This window comes from Chiloscyllium punctatum, chromosome 5 (assembly GCF_047496795.1).
Source record: "Chiloscyllium punctatum isolate Juve2018m chromosome 5, sChiPun1.3, whole genome shotgun sequence".
Classification (NCBI taxonomy): Eukaryota; Metazoa; Chordata; class Chondrichthyes; order Orectolobiformes; family Hemiscylliidae; genus Chiloscyllium; species Chiloscyllium punctatum.
In genome coordinates this window covers 124,275,359-124,300,104 of record NC_092743.1, presented here as the reverse complement: position 1 = coordinate 124,300,104, position 24,746 = coordinate 124,275,359, and positions in this window count along the sequence as shown.

Sequence of the window (24,746 nt, the reverse complement as noted above, 5' to 3'; positions counted from 1 at the left end):
CGTGTATGGAATAACCCACCAGAGAAAGTGGTGGAGGCTGGTACAATTGCAGCATTTAAAAGGCATCTGAATGGTAGATGAATAGGAAGGGTTGAGAGGGATGTGGGCCAAGTGCTGGCAAATGAGACTAGATTAGGTTAGGATATCTGATTGGCATGGATGAGTTGGACTGAAGGGTCTGTTTCTGTGCTGTAAGCTCTATGACTCTATGTTATCTCTTGGGTTGATAGTTATTGATATGTCAGGCCTGAGGTCAGAGAGTTTTCAATTTCTCTGATATTTCACAGCATCTCGCGAATGCCCCAGTTTTGAATTGCTGGTTCTGTTCAAACTCAATCCCATTTATCAGCTTTTGTAGCACTCAATATAATAGAGTATTCATTGAAGCTGGGGCTATCCCCACAAAAACTGTACCATGTTCACTCCTACCTACACTGCCATGACATACTACTGCAACAGATAGATTGTTGAGGACAAGGTCAAGCAGGTCTTTACTTCTTGTCAATTTTTTCACTAACTTCTGAAGATCCAACCTATGGCTCTTGGACACAAATTGGCTTTTAATATATTCTAAATGCAGTTCAAACTGTTGAATGATTTCACTAAATAAAATCACAGTCCTGCTTTACTTTGAATTTTGAGTGTTTCATTTTGTGTTGCATCCTGTTCACATTTGAAAATAGCAACCACACACGTAAAGTTCATGTACACTGAGAACAAAATGAGTTGACCAACACATCTGTAAGGATTTGCAAAAGCTGCAACCATTGACTTAGATGCCACAATGTATAGTATGTGATGATTAGCCCTCATGCAGCATTGATAAAATAATTATTTCCATTTTCATCTGACTGTTTCAAACAACTGGTGAGCTTTGTTTTTGGTAGTTTAGGAACAAGACTGCACAGCCGCACATATATAAGCCAGTCAGACAAATAGACTTCTGTAGGTTTCTGTTTAGTTAGTTGATCTCAGTGGGAGATCTTTAATTACATTTACTGGGCTACAAGAGTTAAATAAAGAAACCTTGCTAAATGTTAGCCACACAAATCTTATTTCCATTCTGCCAACCCCACCTCATCACCCCCCTCCAAGAATCTCAAGTCTGAGGAATTCCATGCTTCAGGTTTTGTTGCTTACCAATCTAACTAGAGTAATCAGAAATCTCATCTTCACCCACCCTCTAACATACATTTAAAGTAACCTTCAGTTACATTTAAAGTAATATTCAAAGTTGTGAGGAAGGGTCACTGGACCCGAAACGTTAACTTTGATTTCTCTTCACAGATGCTATCAGACCTGCTGAGCTTTTCCAGCAACTTCTGTTTTTTTTTATTTAACGTAACTTGTTGGGACCTACTTGTTACCCCTGCTAACGTCAGATGTTCAAGATTGGAATATTTTAATGAGACCTTGAAATAAAAGTAGCCCGAGACTCACGTTTGCTCTGTTGTGGGTGCTTTTGTTGAACTCTGACTTCTACAAACTGCACTTCCTCCCCAAACTAATAGTAGCTATTTTTTGATAAAGATGTATGTTGACACTATCCCATAATTTGATTACAATCAAGTCTGCTTAGACTATGCTTCATGTCTTTTAAAGCTTTAAAATTATTAATTGAAAACAGCTTTGCATTAATGTATTAATTCCTTGCAGGTTAAAATGTTCTGTTATCTCTTGGCTGTTTTAAATAAAACAAGATGCTCCCAACTGATATGGCAAAGACTGTTCACCAGATTTTGACATGCATAATCTGTCAAGTCTCTTTGTAATTCATTTCACAGGAGACATTATTAACTATTAACAGTGTATTCAATTGACTGCACCTAAAGGTAACTATTTATACTGTACACCAATTGATGCATAGTTTTTTATGACATGTTGAAGCTTCCACAGCTTTCAATAACAGCTGAGCACTTGGGTCTTGGTCTGGATGATCAGCCATGATCCTATTGACTGGAAGAGCAGGTTCAAAGGGCCAAATGGCCTACTTCTCCTATTTTCTATTTTAGTTTTCAAAATTTTGTTGTTGTAATGACTCTTCCTCCCTATTTTGCTATGTGTCAATAGTGGAATTAAAGTGGACTGATACAACGCGTTGCTATAGTGCTCATGTTCATCTGCTAACATGGAAAAATAATTTAAGACTTAAAGCATAAAAGCAGCAACAAAGCAGACATATGTATACTCAATGGAGGCATAAATAGAGTCACAATAACCGTCATAGAACTCATTGCCAAAATTATAACTGTGGACAGAGTTTCCTCTGTGTCTGCACAACATGGGCAATGATGCAAAGCTATGGAGAATATTGTGAAAATTAATAAAAAATTGACTTCTAGATAAAGGTTTGATTTTCCTCTTAAAGTTTTATTGGTTAGGTGAGAACCTTGATTGTAAGCAGTGAGGCCCTATTTCAAGATATTTGCATTCTATTATGGCTAAATTTCAACTAATTTCTATGCAGTTTGCTATTCTCCCAAGTACTAGTATGAATCTAGACGGTGGATTTTCCTAACTAATGTCTAACTGGGTACTTAATGGTCATATCTTGGCAGCTTCTTCTCTCGACCTCCCCATTGGTCATTCCTTAAATCCCCTGATGTGTTCTACGGGTAGCAACTGCTTCCATTCTCCAGAAGCTGGCACTGGTAAAGCACCAACCTTCGAACATAAACATGGCACATTTTGGATAAACTCAAACTGTCATTACTGAAATGTTTCTGCCAGCTGTTTTGTGTGTAGGGACACACAGCCATCTCCTGCATTGAAACAGGGTGCATCTCAAGGGCTCTTAATTTGTTTTCACAGCAGTCACTCACTTTGCATTTATTTTCACTATTTCAGTATCTCTGCCTTGCCTTTTTGCAGATTGCTGATTCTTACAAGCTCACAGGAAGTCAGTCTTGTGTTGCCTCTGAGTGCAGACAGAAAGACAAGAGACAGCTTGTCATGCTTGCCAGCAATGAACAGTAAAGAGACAGATATAGTTCTGTATGACACCATCAAATGTCAATGTCATATCTCTGCCATGTGACAGCAGGAAACACACTGCAGGGACTGCAACATCTAAATGGCCAAGCTCTCAATATCGAGGGGAAGTAATCTTCTCTCAAATCAAGGGAGACAATCTTCTGTCATGGAATCTTGCCAAAGTAAATCAAGGGCAGCCTCTCAAATCAGTTTGGTCCTTGGATACAGTCAGTCAGCTGCTTGGGATAATGTGTGAGTCTGGGAAGGGAAATACAGGGTTATTTAATTTTGACATAAGATTTTGAATGAATTATATGAAATGTCAGAAACAGTGAATTGGTAGAGACCTTTTGACTGAAAATATAAAGGACAAAAAGCAGTGCAAACCCACGTTACAACGACAGTTTGCATTTTCATTTCATCTTGCTTTCCAATGGAGCTCCATCTCTAATTGCTTAGTGACTCCTTTTCATTCTTCCAAGACTGTTCGTTTTTCATTTGTTATCCTGTGCTTCTAGGCATTAACACCAAATGTACATATGTTAGCAGATTTAGAAACTCAAGGAAAACAATCTTATAATTTATTCTTTGATAAGCAACTTTGAAGTAGCAAGGTGTTACCACCATACACCCTCCCCTCCCCCCACCAACCACTCCAGTTTGACCATCTAAAGATCACAAACTAAGCACCCTAATTTGAGAGGACCAGGTTGGAGCATGAATTAATTCCCCTCTTTTTAAACCCCTTTCAGTCAACTGATCGGGACCTGATTAGGTGTATTCCAGAATTTTATGGAAAGCTAGGGAACTGATTGGTGGGCCCCTTGCTGAGATATTTCTATCAACGGTAGCCACGAGCAAGGTGCAAGAAGATTAGGGGTTGGCTAAAGTGGTGCCATTATTTAAGAAAGGTGGTAAGGAAAGCTAAGGACCTATAGAACAGTGGTCAGTGGTGGGTAAGCTGTTGAAGGGATTCTGAGGGAGACGATTTACATGTATTTGGAAAGACAAAGTCAACATGGCTTTGTGTATGGGAAATCATGTCTCACGAACTTGATTGAATTTTTTGAAGAGGTGACAAAGAATATTGATGAAGATAGAGCAGCGGACATTGGCTATGTGGATTTTAACAAAATGTTTGATGAGTTCCACATGGTAGACTGGTTATCAAGGTTAAGTCACATTGAATCCAGGAAGAGCAAGCGATTTGGATACAAAATGTGCTTGAACATAGGAGTCAGAGGGTGGTGGTGGCGAGTTGTTTTTGGTTTGGAGGCCTGTGACCAGTGGTGTGCTGCAAAGATCAGTGATGGCTTTATGTCATTGATATAATTCATTTGGATGTGAATATAGGAGAAATGGTTAGTAAGTTTGCAGATGACACCAAAATTAGTGGTGTAGCAGACCAGGAAGAAAGTTTGCTCAGAGTACAATGGGATATTGATCAATTGGGCCTATGGGCCCAGGAATGGCATATAGAGTTTAATTTGGATAAATGTGAGGTGTTGAATTTTTGATAAAGTAAATTGGGCAGGACATATACACTTAGTGGCAGGGTTGTAGGGATTGTTGCCAAATAAAGAGACCATAGGGTGCAGCTCCATTGTCCTTGAAAATGGAGTCGTAGGTAGACAGGATAGTGAGGAAAGTGCTTGGTATACGTGCCTTTATTGGACAGTTCTTTGAATATAAGAGTAGAGATCTCATGTTACAGCTGTACAGGACATTGCTTAGGCCACTTTTGGAATATTTGTGCAATTCTGGTTGATAAGATTGAAGAAGTACAGAAAGCTTTTGCAAGAATGTTGCCAGGGTTGAAAGGTTTGAGCTATAGGGAGAGGCTGAAGAGACACGCTATATTCTCTGGAGCATTGAATGCTGAGGAGTGACCTTGTAGAGGTTTATAAAATCATGAGAGGCATGGATAGGGTAAATAGCCAGGGTAGAGAAGTCCAAAACTAGAGGGTATAGGTTTAGGGTGAGAGGGGAACAATAAAGTTTTCAACAAAGGGCAACTTTTTTTACTCAAAGTTTTGTGTGTATGGAATGGACTGCCAGAGGAAGGGGAGGAAACTGGTACAATTAAACATTTAAAAGCCATCTGGATGGGTACGTAAATAGGAAGGGTTTGGAGGGATAGGGACCAAGTGCTGGCAAATGGGACTAGATTAATTCAGGATATCTGGTCAGCATGAGCAAGTTGGACTGAAGGATCTATGTCTATGCCGTACAGCTCTATGAATTTATAACTGCAATGAATATATTTATTTTCATTTTTAATGACACTTCATATAAAATATAATTAACTGGATAAGAATGAAGATGCCAAATTATAAGGGTTTCTTGAATGAAAGAGAAAGGAAAGTAAAAAAAATATGCCAACAAACACTCATAAATACAAGTTATACATTTAAAAGAGAGGCCTAGAACAAATAGGAAGGTAAAGTCAACTGCACTTTACAGGGCTTAGAATCCCTCAGTTGTTAGAATGACCTGGGTCCCAAATGTTTTGCTGGTGTTTTATCCCTTCATCAATGGCAAAACTTGCAGACTTCTCAAAAAAAGTTTGTTGTTTCAAGTTATCACCAGGTATTGACTTCAAAGTTGAGAGAGAGAGGGAGAGACTTGCAGCTTCTCATTGCTATCAGTTCATGTTTCTCTTTCTTTTAATACTTAGCTGCTCTCAGGCAGCTGTGGATATAGATCCATTTATGTATGCCTCAGTCTACTCATCCTTTGCCCATCCTTTGCAGGCAGCCCAATATGGGAAACTTATCAAAGCAGTAAGAATCAATTTATTGGAGTTAATTTTTTTGGTTCAATTTAGAAAATTGATAATGCTGTAATCTCAGTGCAAACTGGTTTATTGTAATGGTTTCCCTGGTCCTGTCTCAATCTGTGGTTAGGTAACTATCGCAGATATTTTGTGTCAATGTTTGACCTTTGAAAAAAAAGATTTTTATTTGAGGAATCAGATGATGGAACTTGAATAATAATAGTCCATTATTACAATTATAGTAAAACTAATAGCAACTCCAAGGCATTCACCATCCTGACTTAGAAATAAATTACCATTCCTTAACTGTTGCCGGATGAAAATCCTGAAATTCCCTCCGAACAGCATTGTGGGTCTATCCACACCACATGGACTACAGCGGTTCAAGAAGGCAACTAGGGACTGGCAATCAAATGCTGGCCAGCCAACAATGCTCATGTTTCACAAGTGAATTTAAAAAAAAACTGGTGACAAAGGATCTGTAACATAGAACAAGGGATGCAAAACACAAGAGGAGTGTTCAAGAGTAAAAACTAAATGTTGTGAGCGTCCTTTATCTGAGTATGTGGTAATAAAGCATTCATGAAATCACGGCTTTGAATACAATCACAATAGATCTCTGGGTTTTTATGCCTTACTCAATTTTTTTTTTGTTTATTTCACATACACATGGAAGGGACAAGTACAAAAGTGATGTGTCGTATGCACGTAACATTTTGCATAAATCTCAACAATGAAAATCTAATTATGCAGTAATACCTGAATATTTTCAGTAATCAGTTATCCCCGCCTGTATAATCTCATTAGTGTGCACTGCAGCAGATGTTTTCTACCTTGTGTGAGCATGAGCAGACTTACAGCCTGAATCCAGACAATATGTGGACTGCTGAATGCAGTTCCAGATTTAAATAATCAGTTTATACCTCCTTATACTTATTGACTTCATGTTTTCTTCGACTGAGCTTCAAAAGAATTAACATGGTTAAAAGGGTAAAGTTGATATTTTCTTGCTACTAACTTCAGATTACCACTGTGTAGAAAATGAATCAAGATATTAGGGTAGAATTTATGATATACAAAGTTGCTGAACATTGCACAGAATGGTTATTAGCTGATCATCTGCATAAAGTAATACACAGAAGCACGCAATACATGAATGTTATACATTCATATATTAACATTACCATTCAGGAGTTCCATCTTTTACGTCACAGTGGTCATTCTTATATTTACTCAGGCAATTCTCAATTGCATTTGATACATTGATAAATAATCCAAAATTGTGAAAGTTAAAGAAACCATTCAGTCAGTTTAAAAAAAAACTGAAAACCAATTAACTTGAGTAAATTTTAAATTTGGTTAGTTACAGAGAGTGTTCAATCAGAATAAATCACACTTGGATCAGGCTTTGATGTATGATAATCGGGGAAAGTTCATTTAATAGAATTAAAGGTTCACAAAATTGTTGTGGAAAAAAAAAGTGTTTCCATCATTATTGACATTATGCATTAAGACTGATGATGTTCATTAAATTGCTGCCACTGCAGTATTGAATCCTTACATTTCATTGCTCGGAATTTCCAAAATCAGGATTCGAAGCAGACAATTGAAACCCTGAGCATGCTCCATCATTCAGTTAAATGATGGCTGATCTAATTGTGTTTCAGCTTACACATTCTGATCAACTTCTGATAGCATTAGGTTTTATGTTAGACAAGGTTTATCAGTCTAGCTTTGTCTTAAGATTATCCAAAGACCTCACTTTCATCATCTTCTAAGCCAGAGAGTTTCGAATGTGCACAACTTTGAGAGGAAAAGATTCTCCTCATCTCTGTCCAAAGAGCATCCCCTAATTTTAAATAGTGCCCTCCTCATCTCCACCTTGCTTCGAAACTCACTCAAATCCTTTCCATATCCACCGTGCCATGACAATTCAGCATCTTGAATGCTTCAATCAAGTCAGCCCTTACTCTTCGAAACTCCAATGGAAATAAATATGTTTTCTTGCTCTTTGTAAATCAACCTGCTCTGTCCAGGTATCAATGGAATGAACCTCCTCCAATGAGTTTGCTTCCTTCCTTGATAAAGGGACCAACATTGCATTCAATATTTGAAATATGGCCTCACCAGTGACCTATTTAACTGAAGCATAACATCTCTATTTCTATGTTCAATTCCTCTTGCAGTAAAGGATATCATTCTGTTGGTCATTCTTCATTAATTTGGTGTACCTGCGTGCAAACGTTTCTCTGCTCGTGCACTATAGTGATAGAATCATAGATATTTTTAGCACAGATAAAAGCCATTCAGCCCATCCAGTCTTTGCTGGACAAAACCAACCACCTGACAATTCCAATCCTATTCTCCAGTACTTGGCCCAATGCTTTGTATGTCTAAACACTATAACAACTTGACAACTTGGAATTCCATTGTCGCTCTCCATTTAAGCAGTACTTTGCTTTTTAATTGTTCTTACGAAGGGGACAATTTCACATTATGCTCCATCTGCCAGATTTTTCCCACTCTCTCAAACAATGCATATTTACACATAGCTGTCCGCTTCCTCCTAATGTGCTGTTCACAACATATCTCAGTACCTGTTCTTGTCTTACCTGCAAATTTAGCTACCATAATTCACCCTCTTCGGTTAGTCATTGCTACAAATTGTAAAAAGCTGAGACCTTAGCACAAACTACTATGAGTCAACACTCAACATGGCCTCATGCCTGATGAAGGGCTTTTGCCCAAAATGTCAATTTTCCTACTCCTTGGATGCTGCCTGACCTGCTGTGCCTTTCCAGCACCACACTCTCGACTCTGATCTCCAGCATTTGCAGTCCTCACTTTCACCTACTCAACACACCCTGCCAATCAGAACAATCATTGATGTATACTATCTGTTTTCTGCCAGCTAGCCAAAATTCTATTCTTGGAAATATGTTTCCCCTCACCATAAACTCTTACTTTACACAATAACCCTTTACGTGGCATCTTGTCAATGTCTTCTGGAAATCCAAGCATAGCTTGCCCACAAGCTCCTTTTTATCTCCAGCATACACTTCTCCTTCAAAGAACTGTAATAGATTGGGTAAACATAATTTCTACTTCACAAAACCATGCTGGCTCTTCCTGATTACCTTGACCTTTCTAAGTGGCTAACTATGATTTCCTTAATGTTCAATTCTAACAACTTCCTGCAGTAGATGTCAAGCTAACTGATATTCTGAAGAAAGGTCACTGAACCTGAAACATTAACTCTGCTTTCTCTCCACAAATGCAGCCAGACCTGCTGAGTTTGTCCAGATTTTTCCTCTTTTTCTGATTTCCAGCATCTATAGTTCTTACAGCTTTTTTCTTTAGCTAACTGACTTATTTTTGTATATTTCCTTCCTCCTTCCTTTCTTGAATGGATAAATAACATCTACTGCTTAATAATCAGTTAGAAAATTTCCAGAATCTAACAGATTTTTAAAAAAACTAACATGACCACATCTATTGCTTAGTTAGCCACTTCTTTTAAAACCCTCAAATGAAATCCATCAGGACTGACAGACTTTTCAGCCCAGAGCTCCGTCAGTTTGCTCAGAATCACTTCTTGTTATGTATGCATCATGCTGTTAGCACCATATTTTATTTCCAATTGTATATCAGATCAAATGCTGCAAGGCAGGAATAGTCATTCACAATTCCAGTATGGAAAGTCTTCCAAGGAATTTGGAGTACAGAGGTAAATCGGCACCCTGGTATGCACAGGGATTAAGAGGTCCAGGCAGATGGAGCAGTGCTGAAGAGAAATGTCCTCTTTCTCAAGGACGGCCAGAGGTGACAACTCTTAGGCTTGTCCAAAGTTGCCACGTGGGTCAGTGCTGTGTCCATGATTGCAGTGTGTGGGTAGAAGGTTCTGGGTTCTGCAGGGATAAATTATCTTCTGTCTGCCACCTCCCACTCGAACTCTGCTAGTCCACACACATTGCACAAAGATTCATAATCAATATTGTATGCAGCATATTTCCACAATAGCTCTCACCCAGCCTTCTGTCCTTGTCCCATTAAAATAGACCTAATTTTAAGATTTTGCTTGAAGGTCTACAAACAGGGGGAAGGTAGCAAAACTTCCCCTACCCTCCTCTCTGACCTATCACCTCCATCCCCACCCCCATTCACCTATTGTACTCTTTGTTACCTTCTCCCCAGCCCCACCCCACCCCCCCATTTATCTCTCCACCCTGGAGGTTTCTGGCCTCTATTCCTGATGAAAGGCTTTTGCCAACACGTCGATTTTCCTGCTCCTCGGATGCTGCCTGACCTGCTGTGCTTTTCCAGCACCACTCTGATTTAAACTCTGGTTTCCAGCATCTGCAGTCCTCACTTTTGCCTTCCAACTCCAATATTCAATGCTCTGACTAATAAAGGAAAGCATATGAAACACCTTCTTCACTATCTATCTACCTGTGACTCTACTTTCAAGGAGCTATGAACCTGCACTCCAATGTCTCTTTGTTCAGCAACATTCTCCAAGATGTTACTATTAAATGTACAAGTCATGTTAAGATTTGCTTCCCCAAAATGCAGCAGCTCACATTTATCTAAATTAAACTCTATCTGCCACTCCTCAGCCCAATGGCCCATCTGATCAAGATCCCATTGTAATCTGAGGTAACCTTCTTCGCTGTCCACTACATGTCCAATTTTGGTGTCATCTGCAAACTTACTAACTATACCTCCTACATTCATATCCAAATCATGTATATAAATGATAAAAAGTAGTGGACCCAGGAACAATCCTTGTGGCACTCCATCTCCAGCGGCTCTACACAAAGGCCGCCTCGCTGATCTTTGAGGGGCCCTATTCTCTCCCTAGTTACCCATTTGTCCTTAATGTATTTGTAAAAACTCTTTGGATTCTCTTTAACCCTATTTGCCAAAACTATCTCATGCCCCCTTTTTGCCCTCCTGATTTCTCTCTTAAGTATACTCCTATTGCTTTTATGCTCTTCTAAGGATTCACTCGATCTCTCCTGTCTATACCTGACATATGCTTCCTCCTTTTTCTTAATCAAACCCTGAATTTCTCTAGTCATCCTGCATTTCCCACATCTCAGTCTTTCCTTTCACCCTAACAGGAATATACTGTCTTTAAACTCTCGTTATCTCATTTCTGAAGGCTTCCCATTTTCCAGCCTTCCCTTTACCAGTGAAATTCTGCAACCAATCAGTCCTTGAAAGTTCTTGCCTAAAATTGTCAAAATTAGCCTTCCTCTAATTTTGAAATTTGACTGTTTGATTTGGTCTATCCTTTTCCATCACTATTTTCAAACTAATAGAACTATGATCGCTGGCCCCAAAGTGCTCTCCCCCACTGACACCTCAGTCACCTGCCCTGTCTTATTTCCTAAGAGTAGGTCAAGTTTTGCACCTTCTCTAGTAGATGCATCCACAGACTGAATCAGAAAATTGTCTTGTACACACTTAACAAATTCCTCTTCATCTAAATCCTTAACACCATGGTAGTCCCAGTCTATGTTTGGAAAGTTAAAGTCCCCTACCATAGCCACCCTATTATTTAACAGATAAGTGAAATCTCCTTACAAATTTGTTTCTCAATTTGCCTCTGACTATTAGGGGGTCTATAATACAATCCCAATAAGGTGATCAGCCCTTTCTTATTTCTCAGTTCCAACCAAATAACTTATCTGGATGTATTTCTGGGAATATCCTCCCTCAGCACAGCTGTAATGCTATCCCTTATCAAAAACACCACTCCCCCTCCTGTCTTGCCTCCCTTTCTATCCTTCCTGTAGCATTTGTATCCTGGAACGTTAAACTGCCAGTCCTGTCCATCCCTGAGCCATGTTTCTGGAATTGCTATGATATTCCAGTTCTATGTTCCTAACCATTCCCTAAGTTCTTCTGCCTTCCCTGTTAAGCCTCTTACATTGAAATAAATGTAGTTTAATTTATCAGTCCTACCTTGTTCTCTGCTTTGTCCTTGCCTGTCCTGACTGTTCGACTTGCATTTTTTCTCAACTGTATCAGTCTCAGATTGATCTCTTTCCTCAGTATCTCCCAGGGTCTCACCGCTCACCCTCCCATCTGCTCTATCCTCTCATTCTTACCCTCACTTGCTCATAGCACAGTGAGTAATCCAGATATTACTACCCTCGAAGACCTCCTTTTTAAGTTCCTGCCTAACTTTCAATATTCTCCCTTCTGAATCTCATCCTTTTCCCTTCCTATGTCATTTGTAGCAATGTGTACAATGACTTCCTGCTGGTCCTTCTTCCCTTTGCGAATGTTCTGCACCCACTCTGAGACATCCTTAATCCTGGCACCAGGGAGGCAACACATTCTGATTTTTCACTGCTAGCCGCAGAAATGTCTGTCTGTGCCCCTGACTAGAGAGTCCCCTAACACAAACGATCGCTTGGAACCTGATATACCCCTCATTACATTAGAACCACTTTTTAACCAGAAATTTGGCTATTCATGTTCCAGTCCCCTGAAAGTCCATCATCCACTTCATTTTCCAAAACAGCATGCTTGTTTGAAATGGGGATAGCCACAGATGATTCCTGTACTACCTGCCTACCTCTCCTACCTTTCTTGAAGTTAATCCAACTACCTGACTATATCTGTAGCTTTTGTCTCTTCCCATAAATGCCATTCATCACATCCCCTTGCTCCAGTAAATTCCTTATTGCCTCTAACTGTCACTCCAACTGATCCATTTGATCTGACAAGATTCACAACTAACAACATTTATTGCGGATATAATCCTCAGTAACCCTTAAACTCTCATGAAACTCCCACATCCGATAAGACGATCATATCACTGTACTAAATGCCATTTTGCTCCTTCCAATCTACAGACCCAGAAAATAGCACCATCTTATTGCTCTACAAAACTTAATATTTAATATTTTTTAAATTTAATCAAGAGTCAGATCCCAATAAAAACATATAATCAAGAAAGAACCCACTCTACTCACTATAGTAGATTTACGGCAAGGCTATATTTAAAACTATTTACTTATCTGTTTCTGTGCTTTGACCTCTAAACAGTTCCTCCAAGATTAGTTGTGAATTTCGCTGTTTGTTAAGTTTTCATAGACACATTCCGATATCCAGCAATACATGAATTCAAACAACAAAGGCAGTAACTGTGCAGATTCACTGCTGTGTCAGTTCACAGTGTGGGTTTCTTTCTCTCTCTCCCTTACAGACCATGTGCTTGTTACCTTTGTCTGTCTTTTTTTCCTTTTAAAACTGCTGTTGTTTTGACTTTTGTTTTTCAAAGTTCCAAAACAATGCAACAGCACATAAAATAGTAATTGCTGCTCCTGAAATTTGAGGAAATCACCTCCAAAGCCTAAAATACCTCAAAAAAGGAGCAGCCTGTTACAGCCAGAAATTTTTCCCATCCTCCATCTTGGACTACCCAGAATCTCATATGTTTTAAAGTGATGCATAAATTTGTGGAAATTTTATTTGTGGTGTTCATAATTTGCTCATGAGTTTCTGTGACCTTATCTGTTGATGTGCTCAATTCTTTTGGTAAATCTCTTTGATGAATCATCATAAACAGGCTAATGGTCTTGTTCAATACATTTTCCTATTGTTTTTCTTTGCCACCTAATCACTGCCCAACAGTCTTCTTTAATAACCAATGTGCAGCACTCCAAGTTATAAACATCTTAACAGGGCCTGTCAATATTGCTTCTTGTTTAATGGTAATGGGCAAGTAACTGGACCCCTAAGTAAATTTATTCTCTTTCCCTTCCTTGCACAATGCAACCAGCCTTTTCTGTCTTATACATTAAAAGTTCAATTGCGGATAAGGGCTGAATTTGGAATTTAATTTTCATGTCTAATTGATCCTATGTTTTTATAGCTGTGTAGCTGCTTCTTTGTGCAATCTTCCTCCTGAACAGATTCCAATATTTTGAGGCTGCATTTAGCTTTCATTTTAATACATTTCTTTTCCCCTGTCATAATGCCTGTACGCTGAACTTTATAATGTCACAATATGTAATATGAGATAACTTTTAATTGAGATAACCAGCACCAGTAATAAAGGTTATCTCACAAACAGTCTTACTTGAAATGTTGACCTATTCTTAACTTCATGAGGTAACCGAAGGAATGTCTCTCAGCCAAATAATCTCATGGATATTGGATTATTAACATCCGTGACACTCATACTGATGGGAAAAATTATGTTCACAGGATTAGTAACATAATCAGTGACTGTAAATGGTGCCATCTGACAGATTATATTCCAAGTACTCAGGTCTGGGATCTTTTTATATATTTCCAATGTGTTATAGAAATGGAATCTCCAGCTTCTGCTTACAGTCTGATGGATATAACCTGGAACATACAGAAATTCAACAGGCATGTTATTAGCTTAATAAAACCTACTTATTTATCAATTCTTATTATGTTCCAGAATTTAATCTCTGCAGGGTTACAGAGTTCAAACAGGTAAAGGCTGACTCAGTAAAGTGTTGCTTATGTACGACTGATGAGGTCACAGGACAAGGACGATTTACTAAATTGCAAACTTTAGTCATACAAATTAAATAGCCTTCTTACTTCATCTTGAGTGTTTAACCCTCTCCTTTCTGATGAAAAAGAAACTAAAGTCCTTTTCAGTCGTTTTGTAAACATGTGAACCACTTCAGCAATGCCTTGGATTGGGCCCATTTTCAAACATGGGAATCCTGATACGTGATTACAACACACCCGGTAAATTCGTAGGTAGGCAGCATACAAACATCACACTGTCTGCTCATCAACATGTTTGCAGTGTGCACCCTGGTGTTGACTGGTAGCATGAACAACAGGGAGTTCAGGAGTGTGTATGGATAACACAATGAACAGTTAACCTGTATTATGTGACAGGTCTTACTGAGAAAGGCAGAAAGGAGGAGAGAAGGGGTGTTTTCAAAAGAGTAAGGTGATCCTCAAGGCACAACATGAAGAGAATGGAATCAAGTAGCCAAGGTAGTCAGTTTTCACAGTCTGGCCCTACTGACCTCACTGTAGTGATGGAAAATGTTCAATGACATCCCATACAAAGTAAAACTTAGTGTTAGTATCATGCCATCTCTTGCACAACCAGGCTTCTTGCTGATCAATTTGCTACAGCCCCATTCCTCGTGCATCAGCAATCAAGCCATATGCCTCAACTTCAGTTGCTTCATTCTACTCTCACAACTGCCCAATGTTCCCAACCTCAAACCATCTCTTACAGCTTTCACAGATTTCCAGCAATTGAACATTGTCAAGGAAGTCATCAAAACTCAATGCAATTCCTGATATTCTTCTCTGCTTTTTCGCAGAACAAGTCTGCACAAAACAACAGAGAATGGAGTGTTCAGGAGTGGGCAGGGGGAGGTTTGAAGGCTGAATGAGGGGTTGGGCTTGCCTGTCCATTCCAAATGCTTCTGATACAAAAGTGTTCAGAATTTTATTGTGACAGTATTTATAGGTCTTGCATATAACATCTTCAAAAGACATTCATAATGTCAGAATATACTTAGACACTACCTTCAAACCCTCTTGAGCCTCTTTCAACTTTGTAGCAGGAAGTGCAAGCTGCATATAGACCTCTGATGTTGCACTACTTCCTTTGTGCTATTCACTTTCAAATACTGAAACCTGCAACTCCATCACAAGGAGCATGAGCAACCATAGAACTCTAATGAAGAAAGAGTGTCACTTTATCTACCACTGCCAACCTCCAGCTCTGACATTTGTATTGTGCATACCTTTGGGCTAGGATTGAACGAAGCAGAATGTGATACACCACTAAGCTCCATGATTCCCTTAACACAAAATATCATGCTTGGTAACTTGAAAGAGTCACCTGATGATGTGGTATTTAATCCCAGTCTTCTGTTCAACCTCAGTTTGGTTCACTAATAAATGGATCTTCTAATATGAAGAAGTGATGTGGAACTTTGGAAAAGAAACATGTGAATGTTTCAATGAAACGCCGACCATTGAGCATGAAGCTGGACAGCACCTCATAGTGGGCAAGAAAGATATAGCAGCTGCAAGCTGAATTGGGAGGAGCCTTGAGAGTAGTGAGGACTTTGGCGCAATTGGATCTGCTAATTACACAACTGCTCAGTAAGCAATCTCTCTGTGCTGTGTAGAGTTGTTGGCATGGTGACTTCCAACAGGGAGGTGTGTAGTGGGGCCTCCAGCAGCAGGTTACATTGATGAGGGAGGGAACCAAGTAGGGAAACTCAAGCAATGGAGCGGACTCTCGCTGGAAACTGGTGCCTATGTCAGAAAGAGGCTTTATGGAACAGGAGGAAATAGACATAAAATTCCCAAACTAGATGTGAAGTTCGTGTTTCATTTCATGTAAGTAGACAGTTTTCCTCATTTAATCTGAATTTGTCTTCATGTTTGCAAAGGCTTGATCTCAGTAGATTAAAGAATGATAGTTCTCGAGCCTTAAATCTAGCTTTATAGCTTTTCTTTGTTTCCTCTTCTTCTAAGAATTTGGACAACGGGTTGTTGTGATGCTCTCGAAGATGGCGCGAGAAAAGCTGACAGTTTTGGAACCTGGAGTTGAGATTTCAGTGGAAACAGAGTCTGGGTAGCTGTAAGTGAACAGCCCATCCTGATGAAGGACTTTCTTAATCCTATTCCATTCCTTATACTGATAGAGACAGAAGAATGGTGGAAAATAAAGTTTAGAAACATGTGGAAATCCTGATGTAGGAAGAGTCCAGGAAGTTCAAAATGTGATGGACAATTCCTCTCTGTCTATAACCTTGTATAAATATCTGTAACTTTGAGCTAGAGTCAGAAACTTGGGACAAATCTGTGTCACTTACATCGATACATACCTAGGAAATGTTAGACAATTTAAAATCCTAGTATCATCCTTGCCCATTCCCAACCAGTAGATTAAACCTCCATCTGATTCAACTTCCCCAAGCATTGGACTAAAATTCTATCTGAACCAACTGTGACCCCAACAAACTGACCCTCGTCTGTAATTGTTTGACTTTTGTTCAACTGGACGAATGTATACTGTGATCATCTGACTACTCCCCAACTTGTTTGCCAATGACTCCCGATTGCTTAGCAACCCATTCACCCACCTCATCTACTTACCTATTCATATATTCATCCATTGACTTATTCGCTCATCAACTCACAGATCCATTCTGAAGCCTTTAAACTTATCTGAATACGATACCAAGTGATACCAAAAGAAGATCTTTTCTTCTTTCTCAACTGTGATGCAATCGAGTTCTCCAGGAAACACTGTGAATCCCATTTCGGCTGCACCCAGGACTGGAAGAAATAGGGTGTAACACTGTGTTGGTAAAATCTTAGCGAGTGGGAGAAATGCACACAGCATTGCCACTGACTAGAAGATTCAAGCTCAGTAGACGCGGTTGACATGATATGCCCATTCTGTACATCTGCAGCATACTGAAGGCACGTTGACCCTCGCAATCAAGGCTTATAATGGGTGACACACCAGAAGTAGTCAGAAATAATCTTGCCAATCTATTGAGTTTACAATTTCTCTAAACCTGGCAACATTGGAGCTATAGAGTTGAATATTTATCCCTTGTGTTGTGCTTGGCAATTCTAATTGAAGATCAGCATAACAATTTGAGAATGCAAAAGACACTGGTTAACTGAGGCATTACATCTGATTGCCATTCTATTAGTTGTATGGAAGTTTCACTGTTTGAAATGGGCTGAACTAAACCCAGCTTTAATCATCTGTTTGGATCATTTATTTGTATTCCCTGTAAGCACTTTTGTATGAATTAACATGGAATTTCTCTACCATGGAAGAAAGTACACTTGATTTTGGGACAATTCTACAGAAGTATTCTCCAATTTTGAGATTCAAATGAAAAAACTCCATGCTGAATTAAGAATCCTCAAATCAATTTGTGATTATATACCAACTAGTAATTTTGTATGTAGTGCAAAAGTAGTTCTACTCAAAATGCAGTCTAATGTTACTGATATGATAGCCAATGTTAAATTTAACATAAAATAACCAAAGTTATAAAAACAGAATACTTACAAATTCGAATTTGTGCAAAGATTTTGAAATGTGACATGTTATTGTGCTTGTATGTGACCAATTCTTGCCTTTTCTGTAAACTGTAAACTTAATTTATACATGTTAAACGGACCTACAGCAATCACATTACAGTGCTATAGATAACAAGCTTTTATGCGTATAAGTTATGAAAGCTAAGTAAAACTTTTATCCAATGTAATTTATTGAGCATTTATGTTATTAATTTGCATTTGGCTGAATTATTTTATCATAAATTTAGAACTGGAAGTATGAGATTAGCTGCATGATTTTCATACGTACTCAGCAGAGTTAAATTTTTTCTCATGTCTGTTGTTAGAAAACACTGCATTGTACTGAAAGGTGAGTTAAATGGTTTAAGGAAATGAAAGGTGAACATTGAGTAATTAAAATACTGTGGATGCTCGAACTCTGAAATAAAAGCACAAAAAGGATAGAAATAATCCACAGTTTTGGTAGCATCTGTGATGAGATAAACAGGGTTAATACGTTACATCATGTCTGCAACTTGGCATTCGAGTTCTGATATGGGTAAAGGTAGGAAAAAGGTTGCGTGAAGAGATTTGTGAGTGTGTCTATTTTGAGCCATTCTCTTGCTCTCCCTTTGCCTGAGAAATGTTCACTTGTCCTTATGGGGCTTTTGGCTGGCCAACCATCAAATTGACCCTCCTGCTGTGTGTTCAGCCCACAATCTCTAATTGGACAGCAAATGCAGACTCGCTCTGTTAATTGTCCATCTCAGTCAAGATTGGGCAGGTCGATCACACTTTTGGAGTCCTGACACCTATGAATATTGTAAGTGTGGATGATTCCAGTCACATATCTCTTGGCAGCAAAGGTACAATTTGATATCCTGTCATACTTCAGCTTTTGCATTCATCTTTGTTTTTAATTGACAAAACATTGCAGGCTCATGGAGCCCAAAGCATAAAATAATGGCATGCAATAGTATCTGATTATTCATTTTAACATTGTTGTCATTGATACAAAGGGCACTCTTAAATTAATAAAAATAATACAATCCTGACGTCTCTCAGGAATTCCAACAGCCTCCCACTGCTACTCTGACAGAAAATATAGGAAAATAGCTATCTCAGGTTCCTGCCCTTGCCAGGAGATTTCTGGTTATCTTGTAATTAGTGAATCCTCCATGCAAACTTTATGAGGCAAGCAATGGCTGCAGGAAGATCCAGATTACATTCACAATGTGAAAGCAGTTTGGTGAAGGCTTGTGGAAATAGGCCATTTTACTATAACATGATAGTTGTGTTCTTCTGCAACCTCACGCTATAGAAAATCACGCTATGGTAAACCACTATAAACAATCACACTGTAGAAGATCACAAATAGAAAATTGCTATACACGTTCAGTAGAAGGTTCATGTTATCCAAATAATGTCCACAATTTGTCAATCGTGTTATAATCAATTTGCGCTAATGAAACATGATTAATAGCAGAACGATCTGTACTCATATTTTTGCTGTTGCTGCATTTAATGCTCCCTGCAGATGGAAACACTATCAATGAGCAAAAATACCATTGCCAAGTGGCATCATGCCACTCAAGTTTGAGATGGATTCCTGTAATTTGTCTCCAATAATGGACAGTGCAGATTGAACATTTGCCAGTGGATCACATATTCTCTCCGGCTGTTCAAGAAGTATACACCTCAATGTGCCTTGATCTCTATCCAGTTGAGAAGAATTTGGAGAGTCAGACTGTGGGAGATAAAGACTTAAATGAGATAAAAATATTTGGAAAAGTAAAATTATGGAAGGAGTTATCAACAGTGCTATCGAGTAGTACTGGCTGAACAAATAACATAGGTAAAAAGGATTACACCTCTTCCCACCCTACCTCCTGCAAAAATACCAACCAATATTCCCAATTCCTCCGCCTCCGCCATATCTGCTCCCAGGAGGGCCAGTTCCACCACAGAACACACCAGATGGCCTCCTTCTTTAGAGACCGCAATTTCCCTTCCCACGTGGTTAAAGATGCCCTCCAATGCATCTCGTCCACATCCCGCACCTCCGCCCTCAGACCCCACCCCTCCAACTGTAATAAGGACAGAACGCCCTGGTGCTCACCTTCCATGCCACCAACCTTCGCATAAACCAAATCATCCGCCGACATTTCTGCCACCTCCAAAAAGACCCCACCACCAGGGATATATTTCCCTCCCCACCCCTTTCCGCCTTCCGCAAAGACCGTTCCCTCCGTGACTACCTGGTCAGGTCCACGCCCCCCTACAACCCACCCTCCCCTCTTGGCACCTTCCCTGCCATCACAGGAATTGCAAAACCTGCGCCCACACCTCCTCCCTCACCTCCACCCAAGGCCCTAAAGGAGCCTTCCACATCCATCAAAGTTTTACCTGCACATCTGCCAATATCATTTATTGTATCTGTTGCTCCTGATGCAGTCTCCTCTACATTGGGGAGACTGGACGCCTCCTAGCAGAGCGCTTTAGGGAACATCTCTGGCTCACCCGCACCAATCAACCACGTCGCCCTGTGGCCCAATATTTCAACTCCACCTCCCACTCTGCCGAGGACATGGAGATCCTGTGCCTCCTTCACCGCCGCTCCCTCACCACCAGATGCCTGGAGGAAGAACACCTCATCTTCCGCCTCGGAACACTTCAACCCTAGGGCATCAATGTGGACTTCAACAGTTTCCTCAATTCCCCTTCCTTCACCTCACCCAGTCTAAACTTCCAGCTCAGCACTGTCCCCATGACTTGTCCTACCTTCCTATCCTCTTTTCCACCTATCCACTCCACCATCCCCCCTAACCTATCACCTTCATCCCCTCCCCCACTCACCTATTGTACACTATGCTACTTGTGCCCCACCCCCACCCCCCACCCTCCTCACATATCTCTCCACCCTTCAGACTCTCTGCCTGTATTCTTGATGAAGGGCTTTTGCCTGAAACGTCAATTTTATTGCTCCTCAGAGCGGCTAAATTAATTTTCAAATTTAACTACTTGGCAGCCGGCTGCTGCTGCAATTTGGAATGTGAGTAATGATTCTGGCCTGTGGAGGTGAGCATTTGGCTCTTAAATTGTTAACTGACTTTTAAGCTGCCACGTCTGGGCCCGAGGAGGGTGTCTGGTGGGAAAGTAAGTTAACTGGCAGCCGGTAATTCGGTACGAAACAGCACTGTCTGGGCTTGTGGAAGTTGTCACCTGTGTTAAGTTAATTACCTGAAATTTTACAACAAACATTAATTTGGACCACGCGTGATTGACCTTGAGTCAGAACTGCTGCCACCAACCTGTTCTAGCCAGGAAAAAGACAGTCGGGCAGAGAAAGCTAGGCACAATACATGGAGAGACCGCTCATCAAATTCTTGCTTTACTACTGATAGTTCGGCAGCTCCAGCAAAATTGACTTGGGCCCAGCTGTGTTGCCTTGTCCTGTGGTTTCTAAGTGTTTGTTTGGGTGTGTCTGCTTGTTCAGTGCTTACTGAGTGCTGCTTTGTCAATGTCAGGTGTACCATCTGACTGTGTTTGTTCAGGCTGAAGTGTTTGTTTACTTTGTGGTCAGCGATGACACACTTGAGTAACTTTTATTGCCTAGCCTGTCAATCTCTCACTGCCTGTGTTCTGTTAGCTCTCTATCTCTGTTATTTCCCCTCAAAATCTAATACAGCACGTTGAAATCATCCCAAGATGTCCAGGATGCCATGGGGCCACGGACATCCACCGTCTGCTGGACGATGCCAGCTGTGGGAGCTGGGCAACCCCAACCACGTGGTGAGAACGGCCCAGGGCCGAAAATGAACAAGAATACCCTGAAAAGGCATGGTAAATACGTTGACTGCAAGAACAAGGTAAGAGATGGTCTTGTTACACCTGGGTCACCGTCAGACATCATGCAGAAAGACAGGGGTCAGCCATTACGTTATCTCCGTCACAAGGGACCTTTACACCTGGTCCCATGGGAACTGGCCATATGGGGGGGGGGGGGGGTCCTTCAAAATTGATAAAATTGATTACAGGACCACTGCCCTTACATGGGGGGCATGAGGATCCCTCATGGGACACTGTCTACATGTTGCATTGTCTTGCAAAATTTCGGGACATTGCCCAAACACCACCAGCCCCTAAAGTTAAAAACTGCAGCAATAAAACCCCAACTGTGGAGACCTCTACCACGCCTGATCCTGCCCCACCACCCCTACACGTGCTCTTCTTGAACCCCTCCTTTCCCTGTTATCAACGCCCCCTTTATCCCCCACTTTATTTTTCCTCTGCTGGGTGATACTGACAGGCTGTTTGGTCTGTCAGTTCCACTGTCCTGCTTCTTGCCCACAGGAACCGGCATCAGCATATGCTGCACTTGCGGACCCCCCATCTCGCCCTCCCCTCCCTGCTAGCACTCACTGGCCTGTAATTTGTGGGACCACAGGGAGTGGCAGCAGAGGTACAGCTTGGCAAGCAACAGGCTGCACTGTTCTGCAATGGCCCGTTGGCTGTTCTATACATTCCCCTCATTGTTAAGAGCATGGGGGTCCCTAATGATTTAGGCCACATGATGGTGCACCTAAAGGGTGCCCCTCCACTTCGCACCCCTCAGTCAAGCCCCCACCCCTCGAGTAGAGATTGCCCAACTTGAGCAGAAAGCGTTCTGTGTGCGCTGTGCTCCTGCAACACTCCAGGCCACTTTCACCAAGCTAGCAATAGACAATAGACAATAGACAACAGACAATAGACGCAGGAGTAGGCCATTCAGCCCTTCGAGCCTGCACCGCCATTCAATATGATCATGGTTGATCATTCCCAATCAGTATCCTGTTCCAGCCTTATCTCCATAACCCTTGACTCCACTATCTTTAAGGGCTCTATCCAATTCTTTCTTAAATGAATCCAGAGACTGAGCCTCCACTGCCCTCTGGGGCAGAGCATTCCACACAGCCACCACTCTCTGGGTGAAGTAGTTTCTCCTCATCTCTGTCCTAAATGGTCTACCCCGTATTTTTAAGTTGTGTCCTCTGGTTCGGCACTCCCCCATCAGCGGAAATATGTTTCCTCCTGCCAGATTGTCCAATCCTTTCATAATCCTATACGTTTCAATCTGATCCCCTCTCAGTCTTCTAAACTCAAGGGTATACAAGCCCAGTCGCTTCAGTCTTTCCGTGTAAGGCAATCCTGCCATTCCAGGAATTGACCTCGTGAACCTACGCTGCACTCCCTTAATAGCCAGAATGTCTTTCCTCAAATTTGGAGACCAGAACTGTACACAGTACTCCAGGTGTGGTCTCACCAGGGCCCTGTACAGCTGCAGAAGCACCTCTTTGCTTCTATACTCAATTCCTCTTGTTATGAAGGCCAGCATGCTATTAGCCTTCTTCACGACCTGCTGTACCTGCATGCTTGCCTTCATTGACTGGTGGACAAGAACACCCAGATCTCTCTGAACAGCCCCTTTGCCTAATTTGATACCATTGAGGTAGTAATCTGCCTTCCTGTTCTTGCCACCAAAGTGGATAACCAGACATTTATCCACATTAAACTGCATCTGCCATGCATCTGCCCACTCACCTAACTTGTCCAGGTCACCCTGTAATCTCCTAACATCCTCATCACATTTCACCCTACCACCCAGCTTTGTATCATCAGCAAATTTGCTTATGTTATTGCTGATACCATCTTCTATATCATTTACATATATTGTAAAAAGCTGCGGTCCCAGCACGGATCCCTGCGGTACCCCACTGGTCACTGCCTTCCATTCCGAAATGTAGCCGTTAATCACTACGCTTTGTTTCCTATTAGCCAACCAATTCTCTATCCAATCTAGTACTTTGCCCCCAATACCGTGCGCCCTAATTTTACTCACTAATCTCTTGTGTGGGACTTTATCAAAAGCTTTCTGAAAGTCCAGGTACACTACATCCACTGGATCTCCCTCGTCCATCTTCCGAGTTACATCCTCAAAAAATTCAAGAAGATTAGTCAAGCATGATTTCCCCTTCATAAATCCATGCTGACTCTGTCCTATCCTGTTACTATTATCTAGCCTCAGACACTGCCCTCTCCTACAAGAACCTCCTATTGCTAGCAGACCTCCCGACCTCACCATGGGCGCCGCACCCTAACCACGCAGGCCAAGTAAAGTCTGCCCCACCACACATTGTCACACTCAAACAAGGAGCCATACTGCCATGTATCTGGCAATACCCACTGTCCCCGGCAGCAGTAGAAGGCATCAACTGGTGATTGACTCCCTCCTCCAGCAGGGTATCCTAGTTGCGACCACTGGCCACTGCAATACATCTATCCTTCCCATCCCAAAACCCGGGAGGCCAGGAATGTGGCGCTTTGTCCAAGACCTCAGAGCCGCAAGTGCAATTGTAATTCCCTTCTCCCTAGTGGTCCCGGACACTAATGCCACCCTCACCAGTATTCCTGCTTCCACCACCTGTTTCTCTGTAATTGACCTCTGCTCAGCCTTTTTCCTCCATCAAATTGTCCCCTGAGAGTCAGTACCTTTTCGCTTTTACGTATGGCAGCTGCCAGTACACATGGACCAGGCTTCCCCAGGGTTACACGGAGATCCCCACAGTCTATGCTGCTGCAGTACACCGTACCCTCTCTACTTGACACCTGCCATGCAACAGCACCCTCCTGCAATACGCAGATGATTTGTTACTGGCCTCTATCTCTGCGGAATCATGCATGCAGGACACTGTCACATTGCTCTGCTGTCTGGCAGTGGACGGACACAGAGTCTCCATAGAAAAGATGCAACTCTGCCAGCACACGGTTCAGTATTTAGGGTATGAACTCTCACATGGCCTCAGGACTCTATCCAAAGAAAGAGCCGCAGCTATCACTCAGATCCCCCTCCAGCCACAAGAACTCAGCTACAGGCTTTCATGGGGGTGGTGAA